A 15,951-nucleotide genomic window follows, 5' to 3' on the forward strand; every position below is an offset into this window, starting at 1 on the left:
GCCAGACCTCCTCTGTGCTGGCAGGGTGTGCGCTGGGGCGTGGGACTCCACTGTCCCCCAGCGTGGCTCACATGGAGCTGGGCACGGACACCAGTCCTTTTGACCAACAACTCAGGGGAGGGAGATGTGTTTATTCTGAAGTGTAATCACCCTCTCCAAGAATACACAACAGAGGTCCTACTGTGTTTATTTTGTCAGAGGCATATTGGCTTAGCTGCGAAGAGAGACAAGTTTCTGCACCAAGATCCCCGCCCCCCTCCTTTATTTCTGTGTAAATATGCAGTTTTTTCTTGTCTGTCAAAAAGTGCTTTGGGTGGGAACTCGGAGTTTGCACCTCTGCCCCTTTTTTTTTTTTTCTTCTCTGAAATCTAAGTTTGGGAGCTCAGGATCCAGAAAGGATTAAATGGGGACATTCGGTCCAGAGGGTACACTTTGTCCACTCACAGTGGCTCAGCCAGGGGCAGCAGGGGAAGGATTTTGAGCAGGAGCCTGATGTGACCAGAGACAGAGTCAACTCCTGTGTGGAGGCCCAGGTGATATCCGGAGCCTAGTGACTGGGAGAGCAGGGAGGGGGCTACTGCAATGGTCCCAGCAGAGACGAGGGGGCGATGTGGACGGCAGCCAGGGGATGGGGCAAGCCAGGCCTGGAGACAGACTTCTAGGCTGGAAGACGTGATCACCATGTCTACCTGACTTTGCCGTGCTCTGCTATCCCCTGAATAAAAATAGCTAGGACTGTCACCCTTCCCTCTGCTGTCTGAGGGCAGAATCGCCTTCTCCCTCACCTGCTCCCTGACACCTTGTCACTCTCTTCTTCCTGCTTCCTTCCACCTTCACATATACTTAGGTCTCATTTTTGTCACTAACGGGGCTTGTCCTTGTGGGCCAATTTTATCTCTCTGTCTGGGGCTTCAAGTTCCCTCTGGGCCAGGGACCTCTTGGAAGAATCCTTGAATGTTTTCTGTATCTCCAGTCTCGGGCGGCCAGGCCAGCATCACTCATCTCTACTACTTTAGTGTCATAATAGGGATAATTAATATTTGTGGAGTATTTCCTAGGGACTTTGGTCTCATTGTCTCAGTGGCTGCACAGACGCTCTGTTTCGGGAGCAGGGAAACAAGGAAACTTCGCTCAGAGAGGTCATTTAACTTCCCCCACGTCACACAGCTGTACTGAGGAGACCAGACCTGAATTCAGGGCCCTGGTCTCTGGGTCCCAAGCGCTCTCCCCTGGGCCAGCATTTCCTGGTGTGGCTGGTGCCCTTAAATGGCTGACATCTTATAAGGAGCCCAGAGATGCAGGTTTAACTGACCGTGGATCACACGGCAGGAAAGCTGTCCTTCAGGCTCCACTTCTGATTTTATGGCAGGGAGACATCTCAGGCCTGGAGTCTTATTCAAATCTCTCTCTCTCTATATATATATGTATATGTATATCTAGGTATGTATTATATGTATATATTATTGTGGTCACGTGGACATAACATAAAATTTGCCACAAACTTGGGAATTTTTTTTCCCTCAAAGGCTTTTAGATTTTGGAATTGAGGATGAAGAAAGTAGTGCTTTCAAACGAAATCCCTAGGTATATTTCCCTTACCATCTGTGGATGGTGAATGATGCTGTTTTTTTTAATCTTTAGAAGGTTAAAAAAGTGAGTTGCGGGGCTTCCCTGGTGGCGCAGTGGTTGAGAATCTGCCTGCCAATGCAGGGGACACGGGTTCGAGCCCTGGTCTGGGAAGATCCCACATGCCGCGGAGCAACTAGGCCCGTGAGCCACAATTACTGAGCCTGCGCGTCTGGAGCCTGTGCTCCGCAACAAGGGAGGCCGCGACAGTGAGAGGCCCGCGCACCGCGATGAAGAGTGGCCCCCACTTGCCGCAACTAGAGAAAGCCCTCGCACAGAAACGAAGACCCAACACAGCCATAAATAAATAAATTAAAAAAAAAAAAAAAAAAAGTGAGTTGCAAAGGAAAATTTCAGATGAATGAGAGCCTGGTGGGAGGTCTGGGGCCTTAACCGAGCTCAGGGAGGTGGGGTGGGAGGATGCCCCCACCCCGTCCAGGCCCGTGGAGGCCCGTCAGCTCTGTGGTCCACAGTGTGGAAGAGCTGGGGTCCAGAGCTGCCCCACCTGCCCAGCGGTGGTCAGGTTGGGTGGTGAGGGCCGGGGCGGGCTGTCCTCGTCACAGAGCCTCTCCTGCCCGGTCCCCACTGCCTTCTGGCATCCGGCACCGTGCCAGGAAGGAGCGTGAGCGCCAGGGTCTCCGGGAGTTTCCCACAAGCCGCCTTCCCGCTGGAGCCCGGCTGAGGCTGCGCGGGGTGCGGACACCAGGGGCTGCTGAAGGCCCGGCCCGGCTCCCTGAGGCCAGGAGACAGCTGCCTGCCAGAGCGTTTGTGAATAGGTGCCCGATTTCAGTTCTCACAGTCTGGGGGCTGTCAGCCTTCGCCGTGCCCTGTGATCCTCAGGGTGGACCCGCGGAAGAAATTGTCCCCCCGCCCCGGAGACCCACGTGCCTCTTGGAAAGGCCTCTGTGGTTCTGGAGGCCGGGTGTGTCTGGAGATGACTCTGCTGACGGCCTGGGAACCTCCGTTTGGACAGAAATCACACCAGTTCCCTCCGTGTGCTCTCTCCTGAGTACCCTCCTCGGGGCCCAGATGTGGTCTCCCCAGGCCCAGGGTGGAGTGAGGCCAGGCGTCCAGGCGGGGCGGGAGGGCGGGGGTCTGGCCTCACCCCGCCGCCGCCGCCCTGGTGACAGGCTGCAGGCCTCCTGGCTGCGCCCCAGCCCCTCGGGGAGGCCGGCCAGCCCTCGGCCTCTCCCGCTCCCCTCCTCCCCCGCCTCCAGAACATCTGTGCTCACGGGGAGTGAGGCTCCCAGCCCCAGCGGCCCCACGGAGGATTGCTCCCCAGGTGCTGTGGCTCCTCTGGCCCTAGTCCTCTCCTCTGGGAGCCAGACCTCGGGGCCCCTGGGCTCTGAATTCCCACCTGGCTCTGGGGCCTCTTCCCCGGGGCCCCACCCCTGTCCTCTGCCCTCCAGCTGTCCTTCTTGGCACCCGGTTCCCGATGGCCACCCACACAGAGCCTCTAAAGGGCCGGCTTGACCTGTGGGCCTTTTAGGCCTGCAGCTCCTCTGCAAGGGGTGAGCGTCGGGCCTGCTCGGTGGGGGGGGGGGGGGGGGGTCCTGGCAGCCACGGGCACACTCGTGTTCACGGCCGAGGAGAGCTTAATGCAGGGGCTGTGTGTCCAGGCATGGGCAGGTGTAGCGAGAGCACAGAGGGCAGCAAGGGCAGCACCGGGGCCCGAGGGCAGGAGGAAGGAGCTGTCGGCGAGCCGTGGGGTCTGTGTGCAGGGCCATGCGCTGGACACCGGACGCGGCCGGTCCACGTGGCCCTGCGGGGAGGAAGATGAAGCAGCCAATACCCTGCTCTCCTCTCCCCTGCCGGCCCTTCCCACCGGAAGCCAGAGGGCCAGGGCCCACCGATGCATGCCGCCCAGATCCGCCTCACAGGACGCGGAGCCAGGGGCAAGGAAGGCAAGAGCCTGGAGCCACTCCCACTTCACAGATGAGGAAGCCGAGGCTAGGGACTGCGGTTGTCTTTTTTCTTATAACAGCTTTGTTGAGATAGAATTCACACACCACACAGCTGACCCATCTGACGGGTACAGTTCATATTCACAGGGGTTAGCGTATTCACCAGGTCGTGTAGCCATCACCACTGTCTGTTTTAGAGCATGTGTATCACCCCGAAGGGAAACCGTGTGCCTGTGAGCAGTCACTCCTCTATCTCCACTCCAGCCCGCAAGCCCTAACGTGATCTCGGATCTTTCTGTCTGTATGGATTTTTCTATTCTGGGCATTTCGAATGAATAGAATCGTCTCATATATGGTCTTTTGCATCTGCTGTCTTTCACTTTGCCTGCTGTGTTCAGGGTTCATCTGTGCGGGAGCCTGTGTCCGGACTTCCTTTCTGTGGCTGAGGTGCATTCGCTGTCTGGATATATCCGTTTGTGTATCCGTTCATCACATGGTGGACAGTTGGGTGTTTCCACTCTTTGGCTGTTGTGGATAGTGCAGCTGTGAACGTCCATGGACGAGGCTTCGTGTGAGTGTAATGCTTTCATTCTCTGGGGTGGATAGCTGGGAGTGGAATTGCTGGCTTACGTGGTTACTGCCAGACTGTTTTCCATTCCCACCTGCGGCTGTGAGGCCTCTGAGCCCCCCACATGCTCACCAACACTTGCTGTTGTCTGTCTGTTTGATTCTAGCTGCCTCGGTGGGGTGCAGTGCTGTCTCGCTCTGGTTAAGCAGTGGGATTTGTACTGTGGTCTTTCCACCCCTAGACTGTGCCTTCTCCCCAGCAGGAGCTGACCCCCCATGGGGCCATCCTCCTTGGGACCCCAGTGTCCCCAGAGGCAGGCTGAGCTCCTGGAGGGCAGGGTCGTGCAGCCCCAGATCCCCTGCGATGAAGACCTGCCCTGCCCCTGCCAGTCAGCCAGGGGTGCTTTGTGCTCAGAGCTCCCTTACAGGGTAAGAACTAGGTGGGCGGTACCCCACAGGCCCAGAGTTCTAGAGTCCAGGCCGTTGAAGCCCCTGGTTGGGACATTCCGGAGAAAACCCTTGAACCTTCCAGAATGCTGTGGGCAGGTGGTTTTCCCAAATCATGAATCATAAGACTCTCACTGGTTGCGTACTTGCACGTCTTAGCTCGCTTGATCCTCCGCGTAGCCCTTGTGATCGTCAGGTCCTTTTTTGTGGGTGAAGAAACTGAAGCCCAGAGAGGTCAGACCACTGACCCAAGGCTGCACAGCAGAGCCAAGACTTGAACCCACGTTTGGCCGGACAGTCCGTGCTCAGGCCACGGTCATCACAGCCTTGCTTTTTCTCCCTTCCTTTGGTTTCCCCCAAACCCTTTCATCCCGCAGTCGTGACCGTCTGCGGTGGGGGGATGCTCTTGTCCGCAGGGGATGTGGGTGTCCCTCTGGGCCGGGAGCCGTGGGGAGCTGCGAGGAGCAGGGGACACAGCCTGCTGATGAAGACCTCCCAGACAAGCGAGGGGATTTGAACTGAGCTTGGGTGACCTTTCTAGGTGACACTGCCATTCAGATGACCCCTTCATTCACTGATTCATGCATTCCACAAGTATTTATTTACTGAGTGCGATTAGGTGCCTGGTGATTAAGAAACCGTGATGTGTAAAACCAGACACAGCCCCTTCTTCGCAGATCTCCCAGTCTGGTGGGAGAGAGAGACAGATGCTGGTTACCGGACACACAAGCAGCTTGTGGCCGGGCTGAGGGCTTGGAAGGAGAGGAACGTGCTGTGTGGAAAGTAGGTAATGGGGGTCTTTGTCTTCACGGTGGGGGGGTGATGTCTGGGAGGCTTCCTGGAGGGAGGTGACTGTTGATCCGAGGTCTGAATAATAAGAGGAAGCGAACAAGGCATAAGAGAGGAGGTAAGAGCATTCACGGTAGCGGGGACAGCATGTGCAAAGGCCCAGAGGCAGGAGAAAGGCACATGGTGAGGAGGCTGTGTAAGGGGGAGGCCCAGGAGGCAGGCAGGGCCGGCAGCACCATGATGTGAAGGGCAAGGGTCCCATTGAAGGGTTCCAGCTGAGGGTGGCATGGCTCGATTTGCCTTTCGAGAAGATCTGTGGCTCCGGAGGGTAGAACCAAAATGAAGGCAGCAGTCTGGGGGCCTGATGTGCACCAGCAACAGGAACTGTCTGAGGCAGAGTGAGTGGTGACTGCTCCCCAGGGCTGGTGGGAGAGGTTTTTCGAGACGGCTGAGAGGTTGCTCAGTGTGGCCTGGGCCTCTGCTGCCCAGGGACCCGCTGCCTCCTCCAGATCCAGCTGGAAGCCCCAGGTGGGGTTTGGGCTGCTGTGAAAAGCATCTGCCGCCCCTGGCCGCGTCCAGGGCCCCTAGAGGAGGCCTCACCCCTCCCCTGTCCCTTCTCCAGCCTGCAGCAGGCACTGCCCAGCTGGGCCTCGCTGCGGCCCATTCATTCACAGCCTCCCACTGCCTCCTAGAGAAAGGGGGAGCTTGCAGGCTGCGAGGATGGAGGTGCTGGCCCTGGGCCAGCCCAGCTTCCCTGCCCACTGCCCCTCCCCAGATGCCCCCCCCACCACCTCCCGGCCTGCCCTCTCTTTATGGCAGGCAAAGTGCTAATTCCCAGCGCAGAGAGGTGGGCCAGAGTCTGCGGCCAAGAGAGAGACTGTTTACAGCCTCCGGCGGTTCTTGGCTCCAGAGGTCCGGCGGGCTGGCCTTGCAGTGACATGTTTATTCTCCAGGCCCACTGCTGGCCCCGGCTCTTGGCAGGGCCGAGCGGAGGGTTCTTGGTGATGGGGACAGGCTGGCGGCTGGGGGCTGTTTGTGTCTGTGCTCGCCTGCTCTCTTGCTCCCTCCTGTTTTACATTCAAAGCGGTGAAATGTGGAGCTGAGGCCCAGGGGCCCCCTGCCCCCAACACCTTCAGAAGCTGCACCCTGGCCCCCTGCTCGGGCTTCCGGGAGACCCTGTAGGGCCAGGGCTCCAGAGTCCCACCGGGAAGGTCTTGGGGGCCCCTCGGTCACTCAGCAGATTCCTGCAGAGCACCCGGCCTGTGCCAGGCCTCAGGTGACAGCAGTGAGCAAGACAGATGGGGCCCCGTCCTCCGGGGCTGGCTGTCCCCTGGCAGGGGTAACTGGGCTCCTCTGGAGGTCTCCTCGCCACCCAGCCGCAGAGCTCCTTCCCACCCGCAGTGCCTGCAGGTCCCCGTCCGCCCACGAGGCTGGCAGCAGTGAGAGAGCCGGGCTTTGGGGCCAGACGGTGCTGGGACAGATCCCAGCTCTGCCGCTGACCAGCAGGGTGACCTCAGACGAGGCCCTGCACCTCTCCCGGCCTCTGCTCTCTCTTCTGAAAGTGGGCGGAGGATGGTGACCCTTTACAGCTGACCTCTGGGGCCGATCACTTACTCATTCAAACACCTACTCAGGGTCGCCAGGTGCTGTGCTGGGCATGCAGTGGCAATGAAGACCGGAGTGGCTTTTAGGGGCAGCGCACGAAGCAGGGGCCGCTTTCCCAAGGGACCAGGCCAGGAAAGGGCACATGTGATTCTCAGCGTGTAGCCAAGGATGGCGTTGGTGTCCCTGCGTCCCCATCCCAGGGCCTCACTCAAGGAGCGCCCTGTCCAGGCCGGGTTAGCCCTGTGGGAGAAGGTCCAGCTAGGGTCCTTGGGGACAGAGGGTGTTCAGGAGGGTCCCAGGTGCCTGGACCCACGTGTAGCGTGGAGCATCGTCTGGCTGGTGACTGGACGAGCCGGCTGTGTCCCTGGGGTCCGGCCCTGCGGCATCTCCGGTTCCCTCCAGATCTGGGTTCTGAGCTCCGATGGAGGGGGCCACACCACGTGGCCGGGCCTCATCCCGAGGTGTCTCAGCGGCTGCTTCTCTACCCGACGGAGGCGCATCAGCCCGCTTCCCCGGTGGACACGCGAGCGGGTGCCCGCTGCTGGGCCCGGCACTGTCTCTGACCTGCAGGTCCTCCCATGCAGCCCTCCGCTCGGACACTGATGTCCTGCTGCTTCCTCTCCTAAGTCCTCAGGTCCTTGCCCCACACCACCCATCCCCTCTCCGTGATTCCACCAGAAACTTCGGTGCCTCTAGACCAGGCTTGGCCAACTTTTTGTTAAAGGACCAGGTAGTAAATATTTTAGGCTTTGCGGGCCAGTCTCTGGTCTCTGCTGCATTTTCTTCTCTGTTATTTATTTATTCTGTACAATTCTTTAATGTGAAATGTAAAAACCATTCTCAGCTCGGCTGGCCGGTGGGTTGTGGTTTGCCGCGGCCTCCTGCGGACCAGCCGGGTGGGATGTGGGTTGGCTGTGCATCACCTGCGTCTGAAGTTTTTGTTTTCCGAGCACAGACCTGCTGAGCTGCACACATATATTGGCTCTGTTAACTCGGACAACAGCCCCATGACGGGCACTGTGAACCCATTTCACAGGTGAGGAAACTGAGGCACAGGGAGATGAGAGAACCAGCCTGTGGTCTCACAACGGGTCAGGGCAGCACCGGGATTTGAACCCAGGCCATCAGTGTCTGTCTCAACCACGGTGCCTCACCATGTGGCTTTTGGCGCCCAGCTTCTCTGCCGCCTACCCCTACCTGGATTATTTTGGATGTAAAGGAAGCCCGGATTCTATTCCTGGCTTTTTCTGGGTCTCTCTTGGCCCCCCGGCTGGCCTGCATCCCCATTGACATTCGCCTCCTCCCAGCCTGTCCCCATCACCTTCACTTGCCCCACATTAGGGAGATACCCTCTGGAGCAACTCAAAGTTCCAGAAATGGCTTCGGCAGCACCTGCTTCTTCATGGCCAGCCCTCAGGTCACACAAGGCAGAGCAGTGTCCCTTCAGCTGCTTGGCCCACATTCTGTAACCTTACATCAAAGCCACATGGGCTTGGCCACGGCACGTGACTGAGGTGGGGAGTAGGAGCCCCAAGCCGTCAGCCCGACATTGCCCGCTGGACTTGTCCTGGTGGTAGGGGCAGCTGTGGCTGTGAAGGGTCACTGGGAGAGGTTGTCCCTTGCCACTGATCAGGCACAGAAAGTGACCCCTTGGCGTCCTGAAGCTTTGGGCCACCAGAGGCTGGTTCTGAACTTTCTGGCCTCCCAGGGTGCTGTCAAAAAGACTGGGAATTTTGGACAGGTGATTCAAATGAGAGAGAACACAAATAATATATGGGGAAATAGTTACATAAAAACTGTTAAAATATCAGAAAAAATAAGACTTGGTGCTGGTGAATTTGCAAAACATGGCTCATTTGTATTGCCGGTGGCAGCGCACAAATCCGTATCATATTGTCTGTTCCCCAAACCATTTGTCAATGTGTATCCAGGGCTTTTAAAGACACTCCATACTTTGGCCCAATAATCCCATTTCTAGAAATGCATCCAAAGGAATGAACTTGCAAGAATGAAAACGATAAGACACACAAAGATGTTCTTTGCACTGTTATTTATAGTGGTAGGGAAATTCTGAACATCCAACAATAAAATACAGTTAGGCAAACTGTTGTGTACCCCTGGGGGTGGAATGTTCTGTGGCTTTAAAATGACAGCCATGGAGCCCATTTCAACACAGAGAAGCTGATGATCTAATGCTGAGTCAAAATAAGCAGAGCACAAAATTGTACACGTGTCTTGATTACAGCCTTAAAGAAATATGTCCGTGTAAGTCCAGGCTGGAAGAGGACTTGGAAAGCTGGTACGGCTGTGTTCACAAGGTGATGGGACCCCCTCCCATTGAAACACGCGTTAATGCTATCACCGAGTTGTCTTAGTGTTAAATGTGAGGCAGGCATTTCCGTGCCATGTGACCTTGGACAGGCCGCTGGCTGTGTCAGCCTCGCTTCCACCGTCTGTGAAATGGGGCGGCACCTCTACAGCTGCCCTTGGGGTTATGGGAACCGGAGGGGCCTGCCTTGCAAGGCCTTTATGGGTGACACCTTGTTGTCCTGTGTGGAGCTGGATTGTCACCATCGAGCCTAAGGAGGCCAGTAGTGAGGGTGGAGGGGCTTAGACGAGGCCCCCCTGCCAGGTGAACCAGGGAGCCTGGCCTCTGATACTGAGGACCTACGAGGTGGGTGTGGGGTAGCCTCTCCAAGGCCACCCAGCTCCTGAGACTTGGAGCTGGGAGCTGCCCCAGGCCCTTTCCTTGGCTTTGATGCTGCCTCATGGGGTAGAGCATTTCAGATAGGGCTTCCTTCCTGGGAGCCAATGGGATCTTTGAACTCTTGGATCTCATGCTTCAAGAGGGCTGAAAGCTTCTGTGTCACCTTGGTGCCAGTGTCACTTGACACATGGCCTGTCAAATGGCTTCCGTTTGGTGGAGGATTCCTGTCGTGGGCTGAGTTGTATCCCCCCCACAAATTCCTATGTTGAACTGCTAACCCTAGCACCTTAGAATGTGACTGTATTTGACTATATTTGGGTCTTTACAGAGGTCATTAGGGTGGGCCCTGATCCAATAGGGCTAGTGTCCTTGTAAGAAGAAGAGATTAGGACACAGACACACACAGAGGGAAAACCCCGTGAGATATACAGGGAGAAGATGGTCCTCTGCAAGCCAAGGAGAGAGGCCTTGGAAGGAACCAAACCTGTCAACAACCTTGGTCTCCAACTTCCAGCCTCCAGAATTGTGAGAAAAATATATCTCTGCTGGTTGAATCTGCCAGCCTGGTACTTGGTTACGGCAGCCTGAGCAATGGATGTCCATAGGGGTGTCCCGCACCCACAGGGTGATAGCTGAGCGTGTTGAGCAGTGTGTGAAGGGGGCTGTCTGGGTTTTATTAACTGCACCTTATGGTTGGACGTTTAGACGGTTTCCCCCACTATTATAAATAACAGTGCAAAGAACATCTTCCTGCACGTTCACAGTTTTCATGCTCGTAGGGTACATTTCCAGAAGTGTCCCAGGGCCAGGGCTGCTGCATATGGCTGTTCACCACCCCTAGTGCATTAGTCAGCAAGGCTGGTCCCTCCGCGTGAGGAAGACCCCCCAGGCCGGGGGAGCCCAGAGCCTGGGCTCACACCCAGCAGGAGTGCCCTCCAGGGGACCACACGACCTTGAAGGTCATCTTCTGGGCTCTGGCTCTGAGCTGAGGTTCTTGTAGGGGCGGGGAGCGTTGGAGGAGCCCCTCGGCCGGGGCTGGGAAAACCGGTGTCCGCGGGCAGCTCAGGCTCACAGGCTCCGGGGGCGGAGGTCAGCCGGCTGTTGGCAGCTGCGCCAAGTCAGTCGTGTGGGAACGGAGGCCTCGGTCGTCCCCACAAAGATTTTCTGTGGCTGCTTCTGGGAGAGAGAGAGGGAGAGAAAGAGCTGTGAAGCGAGGTGGAGGCCATCCCCAGGCGCCTCTTGCCAGGCTGGGAGCTGGCACCGGCGTCCTCCCTCCGGGTACATAATATCCCATAATAGGCTCTGGCTGTTAGGAGTCCAGAGACAGAAAAAAGATTGACATCATGCAAGTGATGGGTTCAGTGAGTGGAGTGCCCGCTGGCCCCTTCGCCATGTTAGCGGCTTCTGTCCACCTGGAGAGGTCTGCTCGGGGGGTCAACGCCTCGAGGGACAGTGCTGGGGCCCGGTGTACCCCCAGGTTCATGTCCACCCAGACCTGTGAATGTGCCCTTATTTGGAAATAAGGTCTTTGCAGATGTGATCAAGTTAGGATGAGGTCACTGGATGAGGGTGGCCCTGAATCCACTGCCTGGTGTCCTTCTAAGACGAGGGGAATTTGGACCCTGGCAGAGAGGATGGTAGGCGGAGACGGACACGCACACAGAGGCCACGTGAAGATGCAGGAGAATGGGAAGGGTGCAGCTACAAGCCAAGGGCCGATACCTTGATTTCAAACTTCTCCAAACCGAGCAAACGAATTTCCGTTGTTTAAGCCACCTGGTTTGTCATAATTAGTTATGGCAGCCCTGGGACGCCAGTGCACTCGCCCGGTGGTCCTTCCCTTCTTTCTCCCCCTATGGCCTGGCACGTCCCTCTTACAGCCTGCGAGTCCCAAGAGATGAGAGCGGCTTTCACACGCCTTGTCTCCTGGGTGGGGCTGGCCGTGGGCCGGCACACAGTAGGTGCGCAGTAAAGGTTTGCTGAGTGGATGAGAGGGGCAGGGGCTGGGGCAGGAGGAGAAGGGAAGGGGTGACTCTCAGAGATGACCCTGTGGCCGGCAGGGGGTGGGGGGCGGGGGCGGGCTCTCCCGGGGGCGGGCCCTCCCCTCTCCTCCCCTCTCCTCCCCTCTCCTCCCCTCTCCTCCCCTCTCCTCCCCTCTCCTCCCCTCTCCTCCCCTCCCCTCCCCTCCCCTCTCCTCTCCTCCCCTCCCCTCCCCTCCCCTCCCCTTCCCATGCCTGCCCCGTCCTTTTTGTCCCGTCTTGGCTTCAGGGGAGGGGAGAGGGTGGGGAGGGGCGCTGTGTCAGTCTCAGGCCCGGCCAGTGCCCGCTGCTCCTGTCCCTCTCCTGCCTCTTGCTGGCCGTCCGGCTTTGGGCGACTTACCAGACCCCAGTTTCCCCCAGTGTAAAATGGGTCTGCAGCACCCCTTCTTCGGGTCATCTTGGGAAATAAGCCAGTTGGCCTGTGGAAGGCAGCGTGGTGGACGTCTGCGTGGGTCTCGACAAAGGCTGGTTCGGTTGGGGAGCAGCTGGGCCAGCCGAGGGAGGAAGGAGGGTGGAGGGCGCCCACGGAGGAGGGAGGAGGGCGCAGTGCTTGAGGGCGTGGTGTTGGAGGGCAGGCCCTGTGTGGGCCCTCGGCTGTACCATTTCTATCCTGGGCTAGCTGACTCTCTGGCTCAGTTTCCCCATGTGGAAAATGGGGGCAGTGAAAGCACCAACCTCACAGGTGACTGGGTGTGAAGGGGACAGGGAACCTTGCACAGGCTCTCCAAGCCTGCACCTCAGGTGATGAGGGGAGAGGGCGGGAGAGGGTGCCTGATGGACAGGACATTCCGTACCTGTGGAATCGGCTTGTCTTCATTTCTGGGCTGCATTTGGGGCTGAGGAGCAAAGTGCTGGCCGGGCAAACCAGAGGAAGCTTCTAGGTACAAAAGCCTTTGCATCTGAAGGTTGGTCGTCCCTTGAAAGAGCCATGCAGAATGTGACAAGGTGGGAGCCTGAAGGTCCCTGAGCCATCCACGCCTCCCCTCTGTGCTTTTGAGTAGGGGGACCCAGGCTCAGAGGGAACGTGATGTGTGGGAGAGGTGATGCTGGTGCAGACCCGCGCTCTGCCCCTGGCCTGCCCTGGTTTGTGTACTGAGGAGTTTGAGTGAAACTGGGGTCGCCCCTGCACCCGTGCATCTCCCTGCTGGGACCCGGCACACGCGTCGGGAAACGTCTGGCAGGGGTCAGAGGGCAGTCTGCACTGTGGAAGCGAGGCATCCTGCTGGGCATGGAGACCACCCCCCCACCCCGCCTATCTGGGGGCCGGGGCCTGTCTCATCACTGTGTATCCCTCGGGTTGGGAATGGGCAGCTCTCCAGGAAGGCATCTTTTCCTGTTGTCACTTCTTTCCTTCCTGCGTTTTCCAAGATGGCATAGAGAGCCCCCCGTGTGCCAGCTGCAGCCGCAAGGTCATAGGACCCCATACTTGTTCCCCCGAGACCACCAGAAGGGCCGTGTTATGCCCATTGCACAGATGGGCTACTGAACCCTGCCAGGCTGGTGTTTCCCTTTCTCTGTTTCTTGCCTGGGTCAGGGAAGGCCGGCTCCCCTGGTGGCCTGGCCCTGCAGGGGACAGGTGGGCGACACCTCCCAGGGTGGCCCCAGCCTGTGGGAGGGGGATTCCTGCTGCTATTTTCAGCCACTCCAGGGAGACCCTGGGCTGCTGCCACCCGCCACGGTCCACGGCTGTCCGGACTGGCCTGTGGGTCTCGCGTGATGTTGGAGTATCCTCCTGGCCCGGGAGGGGCCGGCACCCCTGCACTCAGCCCCTCACCCCTTCCCTGGAGGCAGAGGGGGGCATCCCATGGCGCGTCCCCCACCCCTCTGGGCTGGAGGCAACTCAGTGTTAACCCCGCGCCTGGGTTTCCCGAGCCCCGTTGGGGCCCCCCTTTCCAGTGGGTGGCTGTAAAAATAGCACTTGCTTTCAGTTAGGAGCTGGGGGCGGCGGGGGCCCAGTTTCCCTGCTCCTGGAGGAATTACCAGCCCACATGTTGCCAGGAGCCTTGGCTGGGAGAGGCAAGCGCGGCTCCAAGCCGGCGAGCGGGCGGCGGCACAGATGGAAACTCGATCCCGGCTCAGCAGACTGTTTGATTTATTTTAAAATCAAGCAGATGGCTGCTGCAGGGGTTTGTTTAAGTTCAGCTCCGAGCCGGGCCCGTGGCCAGGAGCCTCGGGGCAGCTGCGCCAGAAATTTTTCAATGACTTTGGTCGTCAAACCACCTCTTCCCTCCCTTTTGAACTTGAGCCTCACCACACACATGTCGGCGGCCGCGCGCGCCTTCTCCGCGCGGCCCGGCTGCTCCCGGCTCGCCGGTCCTCCATTTGTCTCGCTGCCGCCACCTCTGTCTTTGTCCTCCTGTCTCGCTCTGGCCCTGGCCCCGGCCCCGTGTGTCTCCCGCTTTCTGGGCCTCTCTGGGTGTCCTCACCGCTCCCGTTCGCAGGGAACCTTCCCACGTCTCCCTCGCGGCTCCCCGTTTTCCTCCGGCGGCTCCCTCCCCCCGCTGCAGGCACGTGGGAGAACAGCCAACCTCTGTGGCCACTCAGCGTCCTCCGGGCTGCCCCCTCTGCGAGACGCTGTGGCTGGGAACGCCAGGCCCCGACCGTAAAATCCTGGAGGAGACCAGCCCTCCGAGGTCAAGCGGCCCAGCCCCCGCCCGGGGCACGGAGGCCGGCGGCCCGCAGCTGTCCCCGCTGGGCGGCGGGTGGCCTGGGCACGTCTGAGGAGCCCACTGTGTGGCCGTGTGGCTGGGGAGGCCAGCTGGGGGCCGCCAGTGGGGTTCATGCTCCCCCCACCGTGTGCCCCCCCCCAAACGGCTGGTGAACAGGCCAACTTACATTCCCCTGCTCCCCCAGAGTGACTAATTGGTCCCCTGTTCACATGGCCAGCAGGCTCTCCAGCCCCAGATCCCCCAGCCAGGGCTGCCCGGCCTCATCCCCTAAGGGGCCCAGCACCCACTGCCCTGCTTCCTAAACAAACCAAGGCTTTAAATAGCGGCCAGCCCTGTAAATAACCCCAGGTCCCCAAGGAGCGCTCTCCGGGAGGGTGGAGCGCGGCCCCCAGTCACCCCGGCACCACGGCGGGGGTGGGGAGCGCCGATGGCACGCGGCCCCTGGCCTGGGCTGGGGGCCAGGCCTCATGGCGGGCCCTGGGTGGGGCTGAGATGTTTTTCTGCCTCTGGCTGCAGTGGCCGGCTCTCTGGTTGATCTGCTGGGTGCTGACTCAGCTGCCCCTCCCGGTCCCTGCCCCCCAGGGTCACCCCTGACTGGCTGGCCCGCCTCAGGGAGGACAGGAGAGGCCTACACCCAGCTGGCCACGTTGCAGCCGAGGGTCCGCCGGGGGGACCTGGAGGAGAGGGCAGGATGCTGGTTCCACATCTCCCCTCCTCTTGGCCGCGTCCGTGCCGACAGGGGACCTGGCCGGGCCCCCAGTGCCCCTCCGCCTCCTCTGGGGTCCTCAGTGGAACGACCTCACGTGCTTTAGGGTGGAGGCCCCAGCCTCTTCCTTCCTTAACCTCTGCCCCGAACCGGGCCCAGGGAGACCTTGGGGACAGACTTGTCGAGAGCGGCAGCGTGTGGAGCCCAGCCCCGACTCGGGGCCAGAGCAGGACTCCTGCATCCCTCGCCTGCCAGCGAGTTGGTGAAGTGGTCGTAGGTCCGTGGCCTCCACAGGGGATATTTTCACATCCCAGCGCAAGTGCATTCGTTCTCTGGGGCATCGTGGAGGGTGGAAACCAGCCCACCAGCAGCTTTAAATTTTGAAAAAACTCTGCCAAGAGGTTTACATCTATTTTCCAAACAGCCGATTCCCACTGCCCCCCTTTAGCCATGCACCAGCATCTCTCTCAGATCAGTTTGAAAATTGTAATGATTTTAGCTCCCCCTGGAGCAGCCAGGGGAGCTGAAAACGTGGCCCAATTAAAAAATGCATCCCGGCTTGCTGCGCGGACTGGGCGTGTGGAGGTGGTTCCCGTCGAAAATGCTCCCTGGGAGATGGGGAAGCTTTCGTTTATTTATTTTCTGTCTCATTGGTCCCCCTCCTGTGCTGGCCCTCCCCACACAGAGGTCTGGATCCACCACAGGGCTTCATTCATACCGTGATTTTTCTTCTCCTGTTTCTAGTTTAATTTTTGTGTAAGAAAGAGAAAACAAAATTTTAAAAAATGATATACTGTGTATCCCCAAAGCATGTTTGTGAAATGTCTCAGAACTTCATTTTCTAGGTGGTTTTACCAGGTTGATGTTTTTGTTCGTTTTCTGATGAGTTGTA

At 58.7% G+C, this 15,951-nt stretch overlaps 1 protein-coding gene and 1 long non-coding RNA gene across 6 annotated transcripts in view; one reads left to right on the forward strand and one right to left on the reverse strand.

The window, feature by feature from the left end:
• The window catches only part of GSE1 (Gse1 coiled-coil protein), a 421,108-nt gene that overhangs the window by 26,749 nt on the left and 378,408 nt on the right, over positions 1–15,951 (forward strand). The gene's annotated exons all lie outside the window — the stretch shown is intronic.
• Positions 8,795–14,624, reverse strand: LOC132353713 (uncharacterized). 2 transcript variants are annotated; one of them, XR_009499072.1, is made up of 3 exons: positions 13,936–14,624; positions 12,479–12,600; positions 8,795–10,821 (listed from the first exon to the last, which is right to left on the reverse strand). It is a non-coding gene; the product is annotated as an uncharacterized LOC132353713 (long non-coding RNA). The 2 variants fall into 2 exon arrangements; XR_009499071.1 differs by having other exon boundaries at positions 12,025–12,600.

This window comes from Balaenoptera ricei, chromosome 19 (genome assembly GCF_028023285.1).
Source record: "Balaenoptera ricei isolate mBalRic1 chromosome 19, mBalRic1.hap2, whole genome shotgun sequence".
In the NCBI taxonomy this organism is placed as follows: Eukaryota; Metazoa; Chordata; class Mammalia; order Artiodactyla; family Balaenopteridae; genus Balaenoptera; species Balaenoptera ricei.